The following is a 5,440-nucleotide window of genomic DNA, read 5'->3' as shown; positions in this document are numbered from 1 at the left end:
AGCGAGCGAGCCCGGGGACCGAGTGCGCGCCGCGGCGGGCGGGGCGGGGAGGGGCCGCACGCCGGGGGCCCCGCCTTGCAGCCGGGCAGCGGCGAGGGCGCCTGGACCCCGCACCTGGCGCGGCTCCCGCTCCTGCTCAGCACCCAGGCCCGCCCTCCTCGGCTGCAGGGACCAACCGGGCGCCGCGGCCTCGCTCCCCCACCCCCCAGCTGCCCGCCTCTCCCGTTTGTTTATTCGGAGCCCCCTCCCGGGACCTGAGCTCCCCACTTTGGAGTTGGGCAATTTGCAAGTCGAGACGAACCGATCGAGGCCGAAGGACAGGACCCTCCAGCGCCTCTCCCGGCCCCGGGAGAGCCACGATGAGCTCCCCACTGGGCAAACACACCAGTGGGGTGTTGCGGTGGAGGAAAGCGACCCCCAGACCTTTTAAACGTGGGGGTTTCGCAGCTGGACGTGGGGGGGCTGCTCAAGCTTCCCTCCGCCTTCGCCCAGACGGTGAAGTCTCAAGTGGAGGTGCTGTTCTTGGGGGAGGCTGCGTGCCTTTCGTTCATCAACACCTCTGGTCTGCAAGGAAAACCCTAGGAACTAGCTAGGCCCTCTCCAACGACGCCGCCATTCTGCACCCAGCGCAGGTGCAGGAGGGAGCACGAAGGTGGCTTACCCCTTTGGTCTGGCCCGTCCTCCCCCTAACCCCCATCCCATCCCCTCCTTGGCAGTAACCTCAAAAACTGAAGGATCCTAGCAGAAATTCGGAAAAACTCCCTGGGAAAGGGTAGGGACTTGGTGGTGGGGGGGAGGGGGGAGTGCAGGGCACTGTCCCCTGCTGTCCCTTCCCCAGGAGTACAGACTGCTAGTCCCTTGTCCTGTGTCCTGGACGGTGGCAGGCAGGACATGCTGGCTTCCTGCATAGGTTCCGGAGGCAGAGCAAGACGGTCCTGTATCCAGCCACTGGCCATCTTTAGGAGGAGTGGCAGGAGTGGTGGGAGCCAAGACATTGTGCCCGGTGCCCCCTGGGGACCAGGGCTGGAAGGACCAAGGAGGTGTGGGAGTGTCAGCAGCTTACTGTGCCTGCAAGTACTGGTCTTGCCTCACAGGGGCACCTCCCTGGCCAGAGAGGAACACACCAAGGTCCCTGGGGTTCAGTCCACATGTAGGTGGTGGCAGTACTTAGAGAATGGGACAGTGGATAGCCTGCACACTACTTGTTATAAAGTAGAGTTGTCCTTGGGACTGAAGTAGGACTACAACCATGAGTTTCGGACTGAGTGCTCTGTGCCACTCTAACAGAATTCCAGGGCTATGTAAATGTGCCGTTGGCAGGAACAACCTGCAGTCAGCCTAGTGGGTTACAAAATTGCCTTTCTCTCACCCCAAGCTCTCATGCTTGATGTCAGAATAGAGGACTGTATGCGTGATCAGTCCATGAGAAATGTGATATGAAAAGCCTATGTGTGAATTTCAAAGATTTACAGAACAAAATAAACATTTTTTAAAAGTTTCATTTTGTTGAGTTTTTCCTTTTCTTGTTATTTCATTTATTTATTTTTCATCTGCTTGAAAGGCAGAGTGACAGAAAGAGAGAGAGTGAATGTCTTCCATTAAGCTGGTTCACTAACAGGGCTGGGCCAGGAGGAAGTCAGGAGCCAAGCACTCATTCTGGTCTCCCATGTGGGTGACCGAGCCCCAAGCACTTGAGCCCTCATTGCTGTTTCTTACGTATTATCAGGGAACTGGGTCAGAAGTGGAGATGCCAGGACTCAAACCAGCACCCCAGGAGGGGATGTGGGTGTCCCAGGGACCACGACACCTGCCCGTCACCCCACGAGTGTTTTGAAGCACCTGTGTGAACATTCATTAGAAAACAATATCCCTTGGAATCACCCAGATTCCAAAGAGATGGTCTCTGGGGTCATTTGTTTCCCTAAAAATCATCTATAATCCCTGAAAACTGCTACTTGCCCGGTTCTCTGTCTCTCCTGTAGGAAAATGGGTATTTTGTAAATAATGTTAAGAAACTGGATAATCCTACTCCCATCCCTGTAGGTCTGGACTTTTTTTTGGTGTGGTAAGAACTTGCATGCATCTTCTCCCCATCAGTCTTTGTTTGGCCTACTGCATCTTCGGAGGGTGGAGGGACCCTTCGCCCCTGCAGGTTTGGAATCTAGAGACAGAATTCCAGACTTCTGGCTTTCATCTGACTCACATCTGGTTGTGACAGCCATTTAGGGAGTTGAACCAGTGGAGAGAAGATCTCTCTATCACTCTTTCAAGTAGAATAAAAATAAATTAAAATGTGCTTGATAAGAAAAGTGCTCATGGAAAAAAAAAATGAAAGGAAAAGAGAAATTTACTTGGGTTCAAGAAATTCTAAAGTTCCTCTGGTTTCCTGGAGGCCAGGTCAAGGAGACATGGAACGTGAGGTGTCATTAAGCCGAAAGGGAAAGCTTTCTTATCACTCAGGCCCTGGTATCTAGAATCTGCTTAAGCAGAAAATACAATCTCTGCTTATCTCTCTGTGGCTCCAAACTCAGATCACTGGGCAAAAAGTCTTTGATTTCTATGGATTAGCCCCTAGGTTTAGCGACACCAGCATATGTTGATTTGATTCTGTCTTGTTGGATCCCTTTGCTCTAGACAGACTTTGCTTTTCTCTGTCTTTTGTCTTCCTATGTCACTTGTCAGGAAAGATTCCTTAAGGTAAAACCCAGATGTGGAGTCCTTATAAACAAATAAGTAAATCTCTTGGGAAATGTTCCTGAAGAATGAAATTAAAGGATAAATTTATTTAAAAGAAGAAGTTCCATGAGGCAGGGCCATTTGTCATCTGAACTCTTTTTTTTTTTTAAGATTTATTTATTTTTATTGCAAGGTCAGATATACAGAGAGGAGGAGAGACAGAGAGGAAGATCTTCCGTCTGATGATTCACTCCCCAAGTGAATGGGCGCCGGTTCTAATCCCAGCAGCCCCACTTCCTATCCAGCTCCCTGCTTGTGGCCTGGGAAGGCAGTCGAAGACGGCCCAAAGCCTTGGGACCCTGAACCCACATGAGAGAACTGGAGGAGGTTCCAGGCTCTTGGCTTTGGATTGGCACAATACCAGCCGTTAAAGTCACTTGGGGAATGAATCATTGGACAGAAGATCTTTCTCCCTGTCTCTCCTCTTCTCTGTATATCTGACTTTGCAATAAAAATAAATAAATCTTTAAAAAACAACAAAACAAAACAAAACAAACAAACTCCCTTCATGCACAACAGCTCCATTTCCTTGGCTAATTTGCTTTGAGGAAAGAAATATTTGTAAGAAAGAACTTGTTCTGGTCTGTGCGACTTTTGGCTTTGAAATGCTCTCTGCCGGAATCTTTTCCCTCCTGCCAAGAGTTGCCTTAGCCATGTGCAGGTATGCAGAGGTTTATAATCTTAATTTGCATTCAGAACATAATAGAGACTTTGCTTACTCTAGTTTCTGTTTATTTCTTTACACTAACTTCTTTCCTGAGCTAAATAGAACTACATATCCAGAAAGAAATCTGTTTATTAAGGCATTTCAAAGACAAAGAATTTTAAATTCAGACCAGAGAAATTTTTGGATTTCCATTTTAGCTAGCAATTTGTTGCCTGGTATATATATTATATCATATCATATCATATCATATCATATCATATCATATTATATTATATTATATTATATTATATTATATTATATTATATTATATTATGGCTTGGGTCTTCGCTTTGCGTACACCGGGATCCCATATGGGCACTGGTTAGTGTCCCAGCTGCTCCACTTTCCTTCCAGCTCTCTGCTTGTGGCCTCGAAAGGTGGTCAAAGATAGCCCAAAGCCTTGGGACCCTGCACCCATGTAGGAGACCCAAAGATGGCTCCTGGCTCCTGTCTTTGGTTATGCTCAGCTCTGGCCATTGTGGCCACGTGGGGAGTGGGCCAGCAGGTAGAGGGGATCCTTTTCTCTGTCTCTCCTTCTCTCTGTATATATCTGTCTTTCCAATAAAGATGGATAGATCTTTTTTAAAAAATTATTTGAAAGGTAGAATTATATAGAGAGAGAAGAAGAGAAAGAGACACAGAAAGACCTGTCTTCCATCTGCTGGGCCACTCCCCAAATGGTTGCAATAATGCTGGACCTGGCTGAAGCTGGGAGCCAGGAGCTTCATCCAGGGACCTATGTGGGTGGTAGGGGCCCAAACACTCGGACAATCTTCTACTGCTTTTCCAGGGCCACTAGCAGGGTGTTCGATGGGAAATGGAGCAGCAGGGACTTGAGCCCACTTTGAGTCCAACTGTGGCTCCCATCAGTAGGGTAAAGCCACTTTGTTCCCACAGAATTGAAGTGTTTATTGTTCTCTCCATATGACTCTCAGAATTCAAAACTACTTGTGAGTATTCATCATCTGATAACAATGTTGTTGTTTGCATCAATTCAGTAGGGATCTGTTCTCTTGGTAACAGGATGCAATGGGCGATAGTGGCCATTACTAAGCTTTGCCCGAGATGGAATGTTGCCAGGCTCCACCAGACCACTTTGAGGATGTGAGGACTGACTTAATGAAGTCACAAATAGCCCTTGGGAGAAGTGGCTTGGAACCAGGCTTCCTTTACAGGGGTCCTGGCCTTGCAGAGAGCAAAGAATGAACAGGCTCAGGGACCTCAAGTTACCCAGAACCTCAAGAAACAAAAGGTTCACCTAGATGCCACAGGTGAAGCCTGGCAGCGATTCCTTGGCGTGCCTTGCTAGTCCGGGGGGAGGAGCTTCTATGAAGTCTAATTTGAGATTCTTTATTGGAAAAGTTCTGGCACAGTATGTCTTAAAGGAACTAAACGGTTAGTCACTTCCGGTTGCACATTATGCAAGTCATTAAGCCATGTTTAACAAGACTGAGATGTACGTTGGACTTTATTATGATTGTCTTTGGTGAAATTAAGGATACTGGAATGAGAAAAACTATGCTTCTGAGGCAAATGGTTATGCGCCTGTCCCTGGAGTCGTTGATGACGATGACGATTTTGAGATTTTATTGTTGATCTACCACTGGGGCTGTATCCTGAATTCTTGTCTGGCCCCAAACAAATGTTTGCCAGTTTTTTCCCAGTTCCCTGGCTTGGACTTGCTGACATTAAAACTGCCCTTTTCTGATTCCTTCAAGCCAAAGCTGGCTGACTTTGAAATTCAGAACTCACCACCCACTACAATTCAGGAAAATGTTAGGTGGCCATTGCCTGCTTCTCTTCCAACTGAACATGCATCAAGACAAAAATCTAGAACCCTCTTCAGCTGGCAGCCCTGCAGGCTCAGTGTCTGCACTGATTGAGTCCAACAGTTCTGGGTGTTCTTTGGCTTTCATGGAAATTTCTTGCATAGCAGATCTATTCGCCTGCATCATGCAAAGATGCTGAATGGGAAAAACCCATCTGCTACCCCATCTT

The sequence above is a fragment of the Ochotona curzoniae genome, unplaced genomic scaffold, assembly GCF_017591425.1.
Source record: "Ochotona curzoniae isolate NIBS_2020 unplaced genomic scaffold, NIBS_Ocur_1.0 contig_430, whole genome shotgun sequence".
Classification (NCBI taxonomy): domain Eukaryota; kingdom Metazoa; phylum Chordata; class Mammalia; order Lagomorpha; family Ochotonidae; genus Ochotona; species Ochotona curzoniae.
The sequence above is the reverse complement of the archived record's forward strand: the minus strand, read 5'-3'. Positions refer to the sequence as shown.